At 43.8% G+C, this 16,751-nt stretch overlaps 1 long non-coding RNA gene across 1 annotated transcript in view; it reads right to left on the bottom strand.

The window, feature by feature from the left end:
- Nucleotides 1–2,862: 2,862 nt before the first annotated feature.
- The window catches only part of LOC148139802 (uncharacterized), a 46,428-nt gene continuing 32,539 nt past the window's right edge, over nt 2,863–16,751 (bottom strand). Inside the window, exon 3 of the long non-coding RNA XR_015753532.1 lies at nt 2,863–4,473. This is a non-coding gene — a long non-coding RNA (uncharacterized LOC148139802). The remainder of the gene's footprint in view (nt 4,474–16,751) is intronic.

The following is a 16,751-nucleotide window of genomic DNA, read 5'->3' as shown; positions in this document are numbered from 1 at the left end:
TGCACCTCAGCGTGTAAGTCTGTTGTAGTATGGGTATGCCGCATCTGTCTGAAGTACCATCTCACACATCCACCATCATATATCTGCAACCACTCTGCAATGTTCTTCATCCAAATGCCCTTTAAAAGAGATCTGAGTAGCTTTTCAATTCTGATCAAATGGCCAGAATACTGGCATTTTATTTCTTGGAAGCTAATTTTTAGAGTTCTTCTTTGCTCTTGCAATTTCAAGTGCCTTTTCATTTGTCTTATCCTCTGTATATATAATTTTTTAACATATATCTTAGCAACAATTAGATGTTAATTTCCTAACTTCATTGAACTAACTTCAAAAGTATTTAGTCAGCTGTAAAACTCTGGGACAATCAGTAGTTATTGATTACAGAGAACAATGGAAACCAAAGAGGCCACAAAGACTCACAAATAGCCAGTTGCTACCAGCCTGAGGACGGTGTTGGAGAAGTGTCAATCAGCCATTCTGGCATCCTGACTGCCTTCGTATGTGCACTTTATCCTTCCTGGCACGGCATGGATGAAGGATGTTGGTGTGACCCCATTGGAGAATTTGAACCCTGCTCATGATTAGATTAGATTACCGTGGGCAGCACGGTGGCTAGCACTGCTGCCTCACAGCGCCAGAGACCTGGGTTCAATTCCCGCCTCTGGTGACTGTGTGTGGAGTTTGCACATTCTCCCCGTGTCTGCGTGGGTTTCCTCCGGGTGCTCAGGTTTCCTCCCACAATCCAAAAAAAATGTGCAGGTTAGGTGAATTGGCCATGCTAAATTGCCCATAGCGTTAGGTGAAGCGGTAAATGTGGGGGAATGGGTCTGGGTGGGTTGCGCTTCGGCGGGTCGGTGTGGACTTGTTGGGCCGAAGGGCCTGTTTCCACACTGTAAATAATCTAATCTAATTATCCTATTGGTCAAAGGGGGAATAAAAACACACTCCTGGAAGCCACTCCTCAGCAGCAAAGACTCACAGCAAGACAGTGCGGCAACCCAAAAAGTGAGAGAGAAAAAAGATCCATCATGGTCCCTGTGAAATCCACTTTCATCCTACATCAGAGAGGAAGGAAATTCCTTCAGCCCAGCTCAAACACATAGATCACTGCAGATAATATCCTTTTTCAGATGGATAAAGCTGTATAGACAGCAAATGTTGTGGGAATGCTCTCATAATATTTTAATAAGGAAGACTTTGTTAATAAAATGGAGTTGAACCGCAAACTGAATTCTGTGTCTCACTTGTCCTCCTCACTGACAACAGCCCTTGACAACAGGTGAAACGTTTTTAATGCCTAAACTGTTAAAAGTGTCCAAAACAAGACCACGCAAAAAGGCTTTTGTGGAAACAAGTGGAGTGTTTGGACACATTGACATTGTGCTGAATTATACAAAACAGTAAAGCATGAGGCTCAAGAAAATCATTTCTATTTTACTGTCCACCATTTACATATGTTCATAAGCAAAAATGGCATCATGTAAGTTATATATAACTTTGCTAAACCTCATGAAATCCAGTGCTGTGAGTTTCACTTTGAGTCAAAATGTTCTGTACGTAACATAAATGTTCAGCTTAACATACTTGATTCCTTTTCTCAGAAGAAATGTTGACTGCCCCCAACACCCCAAGGCAGCTACTGACAGCTCTCCACATCCCTGCAATGACTATTTACTTTGGCAGTCTCTCCATGATGGCTTGCATATATTTAGCAGATTTGGCCTGACCCTTTTATTTGTGTAGAATGGTTTAATAACAGAGGAGTTCATTCAATTCTCGAATGTGACATCTTGTCAAAACTAATTTGGTTTTCATACAGAACCTTGTCAGCGATAAAAATCTTGTTGCAAGTTTGGCTTGATGTCAGTCACTCTCTGGGAGCCAAATGAAGGAAAATAAACTGATGCTTCAATATTACAAGATTTTGCTGATTATTTTTATTGTCAAAATGTAAATGCATGGTTGATTGTGAACTTAATTTTTGGAAACATTTAATAAACCATTTGCTGGGAATCGTTTGAGTTCACAGACTGGCATATTATTGTTCACATATTAAGATCTCCTGGAGACAATAATGACCAGTGGTCATTGGTAACCAGTAGATGAACCATGGTAACTTTCAGATTGGACACTAAACTGAGTTTCCACAATTTCCCTTGAAGAAGCTTAGATGAGGTCTTCCTGATGCACTGGTCAACATCATCAAAGAAAACATAGATTATCTGGTCATCATTGCAATGCTGTTTCTGCACTCTGGCTGTGTACAGATTGGCCACTCCCTCCTTTACATTAAAACCTTCAAAATTACTGTTTTATTTTGTTGCAAGTCTGGCCTGATGTCAGTCACTCTCTGGGAGCCAACCAGTGCTTAAAGCCTACGCGCAGAGCGCTTCAGAGAACATCTCTGGGACACCCGCACCAACCAACTCCACCGCCCTGTGGCCAAACACTTCAACTTCCCCTCCCACTCCACCAAGGACATGCAGGTCCTTGGCCTCCTCCATCGCCACTCCCTAACCACCCGATGCCTGGAGAAAGAATACGTCATTTTCTGCCTCAGGATCGTCCAACCACACGGCATCAATGTGGATTTCACCAGTTTCCTCATTTCCCCTTCCCCCATCTTATTCAGTTCCAACCTTCCAACTCACCACCCTCATGACATTTCCCACCTGTCCATCCCACCCTCCTTTCTGACCTATCACCATTACATCCACCTCTATCTATCAGACTCTAGCTACCTTTCCTTCAGCCCAACCCCCCCCCCCCATATATTTCAGCAACACCCCCACCATTCCCCACTGGCTCACAGCCTCATTCCTGATGAAGGGCTTTTGCCCAAAATGTCGATTCTCCTGCTCCTCAGATGCTGCCTGACCTGCTGTGCTTTTCCAGCACCACACCCACAACTCTAAATTAAACATCAGTCACCAGCTATTGGCTACAGAAAACAGTAGAAACCAAGGTTAAAAACACCACAAAGGTTCAGGGGGATCCACTTATAACCAGTACAAGAGTGTGTAATAGAGAAGCATCAATCAAACTTTCTGGCACCTTGACTTCCAACCAGTGCCTGTCAGCTTACACTTTACACCTCCACAGCATGGCAACAGTGAAGGATGTTGGTTCAACCCCATTGGATGATTTGAACCCCACTCGCGACCCTAATGGCCAAAGAACACAGAACCTTCTGGAAGGTCCAGGATTGGTGGGGGGGTGATAAAAAAAACACACCTGGAAGCCATCCCCTAAACGAAAACTTGCAGCAATGATTTGTGGCAGAAGACTGTGCAGCAACCCAAGAAGACCACGGAGAAGATCTGTCCTGACCTGAGAGACCCACCTTCATGGAAGAGAGCCAGCCCTACATCACAGGGGAAGGAGATTCCAACAGCCCAGCTCAAACACATGGATCATTGCTGGTAGAGCTAGATAGAGAGTAAATATTGTGGGAATTTGAGAAATGCTCACGTGGTGTTTTAAATAAGGAATATTTTGTGAATAAATTGAGTTGAACTGCAAATCAAATTCTGTATCCCTTTGTCCACCTCACGTCATGGGAAGTTCCCCAACTTAGCGCTTCTTTTGTTATTACTTCATTGCGTCCAGATTTTTATGCTGCAAATTGCTCTGGAATTGCGATGAAAAAGATAATATCGATGGTTGTTAAAACTATGCAAAAAATGATCAGCAAGCAATCTAAATGTGCTGCCAGAGTAGTTCCACTTTATGCAGTTAGGGGAAGAGTTTTTTGTTAGAATATGAAAAATTGCAACTGGTCCTTTAAGGTTAACAACTTATATAAAAAATATTAGCACTGTAACATGATATACCATCATGCTCTATGTCAAACAACAGTCATTACTCTTTCACCTATGTTATACGGCCTCAACTGGAAAACTTCAATCATTATGCCTGTCTCCCTGAAATGCAGGTATTCTGTTTTCAAAGCAAACCATTTAGTTGTATAATAATAAATAGCCAACAGTGAGTTACACAGCAGTAAATCAAACAAAGAGCTAAGCACACAGCAACCATTTAAGTTTTAATGCCATCAGGAACACTCAATTGATTGGCACAGAGAAGAAAGGTCAGCCCAGAATGATAACTGGGAAGTGATCATATTCTAGGATTCAAATAACATCACAAGTTACAAAAATAGGTCTTGAATGATTTAGGACTCCATTACTGCTCTGAAATAAGTTAAATGTTTAGAAACCTTTATATTTCATATTCTTATAGATTTCACTGAACTGCATTAGATTACTTCAGATGCAATGTCATCAGTCACCCCCTTAAGCAAATTCTGTGTCCTTTAGCATCTGGAAGTGCAAATTTCCTGCCAAATACTTGTTCAACAGCAATATGATTCAAGAAATACAATACAAACTTATTATTTGCCTTGAATACTATAAGACTCATGTGAAGCCTCTTGTTATTTTGTCTTTATTGAAGGGTTGATAGTAAAGCATTCTAGAGAGGGAAACATAATTGGAAAGACACAAATTAGCTTATTTTAAAAACATGAAGAAACAGAATAAAGTTTTTTAGATCGAACATTTTCTAGCATTTATTACATTTTTAAAACAATAAACAACAAGACCATGACCTTTTTTTAGGCTGAATCTTAATCTGAAATTAACAATCACAAAGATAATTGATTGTGTCTTACACACTATATCCATTCTATCAAGAGTCTTATGTCTCTCTGGCCTTGGCTGACAGATAAGAGGGAAACAGAGACAGAAAAAGAGAGAGGAAGATTGTCTTTTGACTCCTTTTTGCATCCATACTAACTACCACTGAGCTGCCAGTCAAAGCTACAGTGGAATAAAAAACTACTTCTTCACATGGGGAGTTTGCAACATCCGTACATCTTATTCAAGTAGACCTTCTGAATGTGTATTGAATAAAAACCAATCGGGCACAAAGCCAAGAAGTGCCTGCACGAAATAACCTGCAAGAGTAAACAACTGAGTCAGTGTCTTAGATTAATAATATTCTAAATGGCTTTGGCATAACTTGGATGGTGCAATTGCTGATTTACATAGCTACAGTTAAAAAATGTTGTACTTAATGCATGGGAAATGTTATGGTGACGATATCCTCATAAAATACAATGATATCCTATGGCCTGCATTCCTGTATGTTTATATTAAATAGCCCAGATTGCAAATTGTTAAACTGAGACAGCAATGTATTACAAATTTTAATGAAGCACATACTATTTTAGAAAACATAGAAACAAAAAAAATACACTTCTTTACTGCTTTTTATGACTTGAGCCTATCCCTAAGAACATTACAATTAATTAATGTTTTTCAAGTTTTTTTTATTTATTAATGGGATGTGAATGTCATTGGTTGGACCAGCATCCATGGCTCATCCCTAATTCACAGAATCATAGAATCCTACAGTGTGGAAACAGGCCCTTTGGCCCAACAATCCACACTGACCCTCTGGAGAATAACCCACCCAGATCCATTCCCCAACACTATTACTCTACATTTAACCCTGACTAATGCACTTAACCTACACATTCCTGAACACCATGGGCAATTTAGCATGGCTAATTCACCTAACTTGCACATCTTTGGATTGTGGGAGGAAACCAGAGCACCAAGAGGAAACCCACACAGACACAGGGAGAATGTGCAAACTCCACTCAGACAGTCACCTGAGGCTGGAATCAAATCTGGGTCCCTGCCGTTGTGAGGCAACAGTGCTAATCACTGAGCCACGGTGCAGCCACAATTACCCAAGCAGAAATCCCATTCCCTGATGGGGAATACCAGGCCGCTGCGGTGAGAGCACCGAAACCTAACCACCAGACTACCAGGGAAGGCCCTTGAGAAGTTGGTGGTGAGCTGCCTTCTTGAGAGAGCTCCCCTCTCACCCACTCTTGTCACCCTTTCTAAGCTCTCCATCCCCTCGCTCCCTCACATCATTCCCTCCCTTCACCTCCTCCCAGGTACCAGCTCAGAACCCATCTTCCATCCTACTCTCACCATACATGCTCTCCACCCCACCCCCCAGTTAGCACCAGCAGTTCTGGAATGACACCAACAAAACTGGATCTGTGCTGCTGGGAGTGAGGTTGGGGCTAGTGGTGACAGGAGACATCAGGAGGCAGGAGTTGAACTAAGTGATGGGAAAATATGGAGCTGCTCACAATATGTTGGACTATTATATCCCATAAACCCTGTTGGCTATTCCAATTTATTATTTGCTACTGATCTAGAGATTGAACATCTCTAACCTACAGTGTCAATTCTAGCTACTCACTTTCCCTACAGAGGGCTGTTCCTAATCATCAGATCAGACCTTCCAACCTTTGTCTCTCACTCTCTCAATTCCTCTTTCCTTGACTTTATTGATCTTAATGTCGATTTCCTGTCTCCATTCCCCCTTTCTTTCCTGCCTTTCCTCCCTTTCCTCTTCATCTTCATTCCAGATCCCCTTCTGTTTCACTTAATTGATGTTCAATTAACCTTCTCTCTGTTCTTCATTTCTCATTCTGTCTTTTCGTTATTTCTCCTTCACATATTTTAATACTGGCTCCTAATCCTGTTTTGCATCTCTGATTCATTGCTATCCATCCATTCTGTTCTTCCCTGAGCTTCTAATAAAACACTCAACCAATTGCCTTTGACCTCAATTCCACTCCTGAGGTTAGTGGGAAATACTCTTTGTACTGCATACAACGGGCTTGAATTTATCGCATTGAAATGTGAAGACCCTTTCCAGAAGGGGAAGCTAAAAGCAGAGGGTCAAATCTGATCTGATTAGCTACAGGACTCAGGTAAGAGTGGGACAGATGGTAAGGATCCAGACCTTGTCTGATTAGTGTGAATAAATGGTAATACATCGATCAAGCATTGTGTTATAGTTGAACACCCTGTTTGAGTGTGCCCAATAAACAGAGGGAATACCAGGCATCATTAAACTCCATTGAATCCAAAGAGTTTGTATGCATCATGACATTGCCTGCTGTTATTTTATTTCATAATCAAAGGTTAGTTTGTTCTGATAATAGTCACTCAACTGAAATCTTAACTTTGTTTCTCTCTTCACAGATGTTGGCTGAACTTACGAATATTTCCAGAATTTTCTGCCTTTATTTCTGATTTCCAAAATCAGAAGTTTGCTGATGTTTGCACAATGCTCACACTATTCATGACTCCCCAGATACTGAAGCAGTCCATGTCTAGGTACAGAAAGACTGGGTCGATATCTAGGTTTGGGGTGACAAGTAACAGTCACACTACACAAATGCCAAGTATTGACCATCTCTAGTAACAGACAATCCAACCAATGCCCTTTGATATTTGATAGTATTACCATCACTAAACCCCTTAAAATCTACAGCCAAGGATCAGAAAACTAAATTGGACTCGCCCTACAGTTACTACAAGAGCAGGTCAGAAGCTAGGGATACTGTAGGATTAACTCAGCGCCTGACTCCCCAAAGCCTGTCTACTCTCTACAAGACAGAAATCAGAAGTATGATGGAATACTCCCTACTTGGCTGAATGGGTGCAGCTCCAACAACACTCAAGGAGCTTGACACCATCCAGGACAAAGCAGCTCAATATACTAGCACCACATCCACAAATATCCACTCCCTCCACCACCGACACTCATTAGTAGTAGTGTGTATTATCTACAAGATGTTCTGAAAGAAAGTTTTTAGACCACACCTTCCAAAACTACCACCACTTCCACCTAGAAGGACGAAGGCAACAGGTACACGGGAACACCACCACTCGCAAGCTCAATCCTAACCACTCACCATCCTGACTTGGAAATATATTGCCATTCTTTCACTGTCACTGGGTCAAAATCCTGGAATTCCCTCCCTAATGACAACATGGGTGTATTTACACCAAATAGGCTACAGCCATTCAAGAAGGCAGCTTACTTGCACGTTCTTAAGAACAACAATGGATAAAGGCTGGCCAAGCCAGCAGAACTGAAAATGTGTTGCTGGAAAAGCACAGCAGGTCAGGCAGCAACCAAGGAACAGGAGAATCGACGTTTCGGGCATGAGCCCTTCTTCAGTCACAAGCCAGCAGAGTCCACATTCCCAAAGTGAATTTTTTAAAGGTTGACAATATTTTGCTTTTCTCATAGTTTGTTTGGTTTCTTTTTCTTGTCCGGTCTTTGAGGAAAAGATCATATGAAATATCTCAATCTTCAATCTCCTAATGTCAGTATACAGTAAAAAGTCCCAAATCCTTCTATGCAATCCTATCAACATGTCTAAAACTCTGACCCTCTGAGAATATGCATTACTGCAACAGCGTAACTTTCTCAGTTGAATCAATTAGACAGTTACTAAATAAACAGTATTCAAGACAAACACATTAACAAGACTGGGTGGCACGGTGGCTCAGTGGTTAGCACTGCTGCCTCATAGCACCAGGGTCTCAGGTTCAATTCTAGCCTCAGGCGATTGTCCGTGTGGAGGTTGCACATTCTCCCCATGTCTTGTGTGGGTTTGCTCTGGTTCCCTTCCACAATCACAAAGATGTGCAGGTCAGGTGAATTGGCCATGATAAATTGCCCATAGTGTTAGGTGCATTAGTCAGAGGTAACAGGTCTGGGTGGGTTATTCTTCAGAGGATTGGTGTGGACTGATTGGGCTGAAGGGCCTGTTTCCACATTGTAGGGAATCTAATCTAAGATTGTTTGCGCAGTGTGTCTTTTGCTGCATTCAGGTCAGAAGTTCCATAGCCTTTCTCAATCTCAGTTCACTGTAAATAACAGTAAGAGATTTAGTAAATGACCTTATTGCAGAGTAGATGTTTTTTAAAATGTAGGTGTTGTGGTCTAAAAAGTAAAACCATGCTTTATCCGGACCACATTATAGCTGGACTATGTTAACAAGAAAACTTCTATTTTCTCCTATATTTAACTCACAAAAATGATGACTTAAAGATTTACTTCTTTTTGGAGCTATGAGACCCTAATAAGCAAACTTGCAGCATGTTGAGTCACACTATAAGTAACTTCCATTGTATTTACTTTTTCTCTTCTAATATACCCAAGGAAAGCTGTAACCAATTCATCAATATCCCTTTAATGTTGCATGAGATGAGAGACTGCAGGATATGTAAACACACCACAAATTCACTCAGATCAGGGTGACTCAGAGTATGGCTAGGATCTCTGCACAAACCTTAGCTGTCGATGTCAAGTGCTGTGTGCATACTCAATCATTCAAATGGCAGTCAAATGAATGGCATTGAATTCAGAATAAAAGGTGTAAAGCAGTTATTACACAATTAAGGAGGGATTCCATTAATGATCAAAGTGAATAATATTTGCAATCCAAAATTAGACAGCAGCCTTGGAACTCATTAGTCACACCCATTTTGGTTGGAGCACATGCTGCAGACTATCTTGTATTATATCTTCATTTTTTGGCAGCAATTTGATGTATAAGATTCAGTTGGTAGCTGTGTTGGAATTCTCCTGCTGATTAAAAATGCAGTCAGTAAACCAAGGTTAAACAAACAGCAATAATATAAACAAATAGCAATAACATTCCAGCAATAATACTGAAGACTTGTGCTTCATAACTTGCTGCTCCCCTAGCTAGGCTGTTCCAGTGGTGCTACAACACTGGCATCTATTCAACAGTGTGGAAATTGCCCTGGTATGTGCTATACACAAAAGGTAGGAGAAATTCAACCTGGCCAATTACTGCCCCATCAGTATACTCTCGATCGTCAATATAGTATAGGGCCTTGGTTTGAACAATGCAACAAGGACATGCCATGACCCATAACAATAACGGCTCAACTTTATATAAAAACATCTCAGAACTGACAGCCAGACTTCTCTGACCACTCAGATTCATGACAGCACATAAACCGACAGCCAACTCAGACAACTCATCAGAACAAAAGACCTAATACCCATCATGTGCCAGACAAACATGATGTATAAAATTCCATGCAGAGACTGCACAAAACACTATATAAAAGAAACAGGCAGACAACTAGCAATCTACATTCATAAACATCAACTAGCCACCAAATGCCACAACCAGCTATCCTTAAAATCTATACACACAAACAACAAGGACTACAAATTTGACTCAGATAACACAATGATAATAGGTTAAGTCAAAGAGGACAGCCAGAGAATTCCTAGAGGCTTGACAGTCATCCACAGATTCCATCAATAAACACATTGACTTTGACACAACGCACTGACCACTGCAACGACCAACTGGAACCGGCAACCGGAAGCAGCAGAAACGAAACCAAATACATTCCAACTCACAGGAGGCTCCACAGCACTGAGGATGTCACCTAGAAAGGTGCAAACCAAATTCATAGCTCGGCAAACATAACCACAACAACTGCTTTTCTTCTCTTCTTCTATCTTCTCGAATTTTCAGCTTTGGACATCCAGCCCTGGCCAGATGCCAGCAATTAGTAATTCAGTGGGGAGCAGGGGCGGCGGTCCAGTGCACAGCGGGTCCAGCAGCCAGTGGTCAGACCATGTGGAGGCACCCCCACGCTGGTCTGCAGCGGAAAGCCCGAGGCAAGACACTCTGATGGCTGTCTTTTTAAGTTTCCTTCTTGTTTATGTGACCTATGGTTATACAGTGTAAAGCTCTAATGTAAAATTTTTCTTCTTCATTTCACTATTCTGTTACAAAGGATTGTACCTAGGTACTCTGTACCTAAGATGGAGCCATGTGTTGGTGACATGGTTACACTGCAACTAATCTTGGATCCGAAAAAGCTGTACCTAGGTACCTTTGTACCTGAGATGGCACTGTAAGTGGCTACTTGTAAACTTTTCACTGTACTCATTGGGGTACATGTGACAATAAAGCTAATTCTAATTATAACGCTAATTCTCTTGTTTCGGAAGCCAAAGCCTGTTTTGTTAAGGATCTCTTGTTTGGCTTCCCCATCTTGGATGTCCTTTGTTCCGACAATGCTCTTGATCTGGCTTCTTGATTTAGCTTCTCTGTTTAGCCTCTTGATTCGGCTTGTCTTGGAACTTGGTTCAGAAGCTCCAAGCCAGGTGAGATCAGGGCTGACATTTATACTAACTGTGGGCCCCGTTATCTCTGTGCCAAATCTGTAGTCACGTTGTTTCCTGAAGAAGGGCTGTGGCCCAAAACGTCGATTCTCCTGCTCCTCGGATGCTGCCTGACCTGCTGTGCTTTTCCAGCAACACACTATCAAATCTGATCTTCAGCATCTGCAGACCTCACTGTCTCCTAATCTCATTGTTCAGTCTGTATTCTCTGTGAGGTTAATTGGCTTTCCAATTATTAGACAAGGTGCGAAAAGTCCTTAATTGAAGTTGGATGCCAAGGCCTTCACATCACCTCTCTCGGCTCCACACTGCCTCAGCTATGTAACCAAAGGTGTAAAAGCTGCCTTGGGGCTAGAGTCCGTTGGTTTTGGGTCGATTGTTCAATTCACACCTCTCTGAAACTATGTTCCCAAGTCTGCTGGTGGTTTTTTTCTGCTTATTGCTTGCAGTCTCAGCATAGTTCTGCGAATGTTTTATTCTTTTAAAAGTCCAAAGATCTGTCCAAAAGCCAAAGTTCTGCCCATATCTTTGCACAAGATTAAAAAATGATGGTGGGTGTCATGAACAATGCAACTGCTCAGCAATAACTTGATCAGTGATGCCCACTTTGGGTTCTTCCCGAGCCACTCAGCTCCTGACTGCATTACAGTCTTGGTTCAAATATGGACAAGAGAGTTGAATTCCGGAGGTGAAGTGAGAGTGACATCAAGGCTGCATTTGACTGAGTGTAGCATCAAGGAGCCCTAGCAAAACTGGAATCAATGGGTATCAGGTTGCAAACTCTCCGTTAATTGGAATCACACCTGGCACAAAGGAAGATGGCTGTGGTTGTTGGAGCTCAATCATCTCAACCCCGAGACATCTCTGATAGTGTCCTAGGCCCAAACATCTTCAACTTCTTCATCAATGATCTTCCCTGTATGGGAATGTCAGAAGTTGATGTTCGCACAATCTTTAGCACCATTCATCACATTTCAGATAGTGAAACAGCCATGTTTAAATGTATTTTTTTAGATTAGATTCCCGACAATATGGAAACAGGCCATTTGGCCCAACAAGTCCATACCGACCCTCCAAAGAGTAACCCACCCAGACCCATTCCCCTACCCTATATTTACCCCTCACTGATGCATCTAACACAATGGACAATTTGGCATGATCAATTCACCTGCCCTGTACATCTTTGGATTGTGGAAGGAAACCGGTGCACCCGGAGGAAACCCACGTAGACATGGAAAGAATGTGCAAACTCCACACAGGCAGTCGCCCGAGGCGGGAATCAAACCTGGGTCCCTGGTGCTGTTAGGCAGCAGTGCTAACCACTGGTCCACCGTGCAAATGTAACAAGACCTGGACAACATTCAGGCTTTGGCTAAAAAGTGGTCTGGATGAGTGCAGCTCCATCAACACTCAAGAAGCTTAACATCATCCAAGACAAATGTGTCTACATTCACAAGCATCCACTCCGTCTACTGCCAATACTCAGTAGTGGCAGTGTGTACCATCTCTAAGATGCATTGCAGAAATTCACCAAAGATCCTCAGATTGTACCTTCTAAGCCCACAATCACTTCCATCTAGAAAGACAAGGGCAGTAGATACATGGGAATACCTCACCTGCAAATTTCCCTTCAAGCCACTCACCATCCTGACTTGGAAGTATGTCATCGTTCCATCGCTGTCAGTCAAAATCCTGGAATCTCCTCCCTCTCAGTTTTGTGGACTTACCTACATCACATGGAGAAAGTGAGGACTGCAGATGCTGGAGATCAGAGCTGAAAAATGTGTTGCTGGAAAAGCGCAGCAGGTCAGGCAGCATTCGGAAGTGACAATATTTCTGTTGAATAAAGGAAACTATGGAGCTATGAGGGAGGAGCTGGCCAAAGTTCAATGGTACAATACCTTGGCAGGGATGACAGTGGAGGAACAATGGCGGATATTTCTGTGTATAATGCAGAAGTTGCAAGATCAGTTCATTCCAAAAAGGAAGAAAGATCCCAGGAGGAGGCACGGGTGGCCATGGCTGACAAGGGAAGTTAAGAAACATATAAAGTTAAAAGAGAAAAAGTATAATATAGCAAAGTTAAGTGGGAAAACGGAGGACTGGGAAGCTTTTAAAGAACAACAGAGGATTACTAAGAAGGAAATACGCAGAGAAAAAATGAGGTACGAAGGTAAACTGGCCAATAACATAAAGGAGGATAGTAAACGTTGTTTTAGGTATGTGAAAGGCAAAAAAATGGTTAAGACTAAAATTGGGCCCTTGAAGACAGAAACAAAGATGGCAAACAAAAAAATGGCAGAAGAATTGAATTGGTACTTCAGATCTGTGTTCACTGGGGAAGACACAAGCAATCTCCCTCAGGTAACAGTGGCTGAAGGACCTGAACTTAAGGGAATTGGTGTTGGAGAGACTGTTAGGTCTGAAGGTTGACAAGTCCCCAAGGTCTGATGGTCTACATCCCAGGGTACTGAAGGAGGTGGCTCGAGAAATCGTGGATGCGTTGGTGATGATTTTCCAAAGTTCGATAGATTCGGGATCAGTTCCTATGGATTGGAGGGTGGCTAATGTTGTACCACTTTTTAAGAAAGGTGGGAGAGAGAAAGCAGGAAATTATAGACCAGTTAGTCCAACCTCAGTGGTGGGAAAGATGCTGGAGTCCATTATAAAGGATGAAATTACAACACATCTGGATAGTAGTAAAGGATAGGTCAGAGGCAGCATGGATTTATGAAGGGGAAATCATGCTTGACTAATCTTCTGGAATTTTTTGAGGATGTAACTCTGAAGCTGGATGAGGGATATCCAGTAGATGTAGTGTACCTGGACTTTCAGAAAGCTTTTGATAAAGTCCCACATAGGAGCTTAGTGAGCAAAATTAGGGCGCATGGTATTGGGGGCAAAGTACTAACTTGGATTGAAATTTGGTTGGCTGATAGGAAACAAAAAGTAGTGATAAATGGCTCCATTTCGGAATGGCAGGCAGTGACCAGTGGGGTACCGCAGGGAACAGTACTGGGACCGCAGCTTTTTACAATACATGTTAATGATATAGAAGATGGTATTAGCAATAACATTAGCAAATTTGCTGATGATACTAAGCTGGGTGGCAGGGTGAAATATGATGAGGATGTTAGGAGATTACAGAGTGACCTGGACAAGTTAGGTGAGTGGTCAGATGCATGGCAGATGCAGTTTAATGTGGATAAATGTATGGTTATCCACATTGGTGGCAAGAACAGAAAGGCAGATTACTACCTAAATGGAATCAATTTAGGTAAAGGGGCAGTACAGAGAGATCTGGGTGTTCTTGTACACCAGTCAATGAAGGTAAGCATGCAGGTATAGCAGGTAGTGAAGAAGGCTAATAGCATGCTGGCCTTCATAACAAGAGGGGTTGAGTATAGAAGCAAAGAGGTTCTTCTGCAGCTGTACAGGGCCCTGGTGAGACCACACCTGGAATACTGTGTGCAGTTCTGATCTCCAAATTTGATGAAAGACATTCAGGCTATTGAGGTTCAGAGGTCAATTCCTGGAATGGCAGGATTACCTTACACTGAAAGACTGGAGCGACTGGGCTTGTATACCCTTGAGTTTCGAAGACTGAGAGGGGATGTGATTGAGACATATAAGATTATTAAAGGATTGGACACTCTGGAGGCAGGAAACATGTTTCCACTGATGGGTGAGTGCCGAACCAGAGGACACAGCTTAAAAATACGGGGTAGACCATTTAGGACAGAGATGACGAGAAACTTCTTCACCCAGAGAGTGACGAGGGAGTCGCGGATGGAGTGGTCTTTCCGGAATGCTAATAGGGGAGGGGAGGGAAATATATCCTTGGTGGTGGGGTCTGTTTGGAGGTGGCGGAAATGACAAAGGATGATACGATGCATCTGGAGGTTGGTGGGATGGCAGGTGAGGACCAGTGGGGTTCTGTCCTGGTGGCGATTGGAGGGGCGAGGTTCAAGGTTGGTGGAGCGGGAAGTGGAGGAGATGCGATGGAGAGCATCGCTAACCACGTCTGAGGGGAAATTGCGGTCTTTGAAGAAGGAGGCCATTTGGGTTGTTCGGTATTGGAATTGGTCATCCTGGGAGCAGATGCGGCGGAGGCAAAGGAATTGAGAATATGGGATGGCGTTTTTACAGGGGGCAGGGTGGGAGGAGGTGTAATCTAGGTAGCTGTGGAAGTCGGTCAGTATATAGTAAATGTCCGTGTTGAATCGGTCGCCCGAGGTAGAAATGGAGAGGTGTAGGAAGAGGAGGGAGGAGTCTGAGGCGGTGCAGGTAAATTTGAGGTCGGGGTGGAAGGTGTTAGTAAAGTGGATGAACTGTTCAACCTCATCGTGGGAGCACGAGGTAACGCTGATACAGTCATCCATGTAGCGGAGGAAAAGGTGGGGGGTGGTGCCAGTGTAGCTGGGGAAGATGTACTGTTCCACATATCCGACGAAGAGGCAGGCATAGCTGAGGCCCATGCGTGTGCCCATGGCTACTCCTTGGATTGGAGGAAGTGGGAGGATTGGAAAGAGAAGTTTTTCAGAGTGAGGACCAGTTCAGTCAGTCGAAGGAGGGTGTCAGTGGAAGGTTACTAGTTGGGTCGGGGGGAAAGTAAGAAGCGGAGGACTTTGAGGCCTTCGTGATGGGGGATGGAGGTGTATAAGGACTGGATGTCCATGGTGAAGATAAGGCGTTGGGGGCCGGGGAAGAGAAAATCATGGAGGAGGTGGAGGGCGTGGGTGGTGCCCCGAACGTAGGTGGGGAGTTCTTGGACTAAGGGGCACAGGACCGTGTCGAGGTATGCAGAGATGAGTTCGGTGGTGCAGGAGCAGATTGAGACAATGGGTCGGCCAGGGCAGTCAGGTTTGTGGATTTTGGGCAGGAGGTAGATATGGGCGGTGCAGGGTTGTGGGACTATGAGGTTAGAGGCGATGGATGGGAGATCCCCTGAGGTGATAAGGTTATGGATGGTCTGGGAGATGGTGATTTGGTAATGGGAGGTGGAGTAATGGTCAAGGGGGCAGTAGGAGGAGGTGTCTGCAAGCTGGCGTTTAGCCTCAGCAATGTAAAGATCGGTGTGGCAAACTACCACCGCGCCTCCCTTCTCTGCCAGTTTGATAGTGAGGTTGGGGTTGGAGCGGAGGGAGTGGAGGGCTGCACGTTGCGAAGGTGAGAGGTTGGAGTGGGTAAGAGGGGTGGGCAGGTTGAGGTGGTTAATGTCGCAGCGGCAGTTGGCTATGAAGAGATCGAGGGTGTGTAAGAGGCCAGCACGGGGTGTCCAGGTGGATGGGGTGTGTTGGAGATGGGAGAAGGGGTCGTCAGAGGGTGGGCGAGAATCTTGGTTGAAGAAGTAGGCACAGAGTCGAAGGCGGAGGAAGAATCGTTCGATGTCTCGCCGCGTGTTGAACTCGTCAATCCGGGAGCGTACGGGGATGAAGGTAAGGCCTCTGCTGAGGACTGATCTTTCATCCTCAGAGATGGGGAGGTCTGGAGGGATGGTGAAATTACAGCAGGGCTGGGAGCTAGGACCTGGTGTGGCGCCGGAGCTGGGAGTGGGGGATGGGTTAAGCGTGGAGGAGGGGTTAGGCGTGGGGGAGGGGTTGGGCATGGGGACAGAGTTGGGCGGGGTTGGGTGTGGGGGTGGGGTTGGGCGTGGGGGCGAGGTTGGGCGTGGGGATCGGCGT

The sequence above is a fragment of the Chiloscyllium plagiosum genome, unplaced genomic scaffold (genome assembly GCF_037043375.1).
Source record: "Chiloscyllium plagiosum isolate Xiang-an unplaced genomic scaffold, Cpla_swu_hap1 HiC_scaffold_37, whole genome shotgun sequence".
NCBI lineage: Eukaryota > Metazoa > Chordata > Chondrichthyes > Orectolobiformes > Hemiscylliidae > Chiloscyllium > Chiloscyllium plagiosum.
This window is presented reverse-complemented; position numbering and strand designations above follow the sequence as displayed.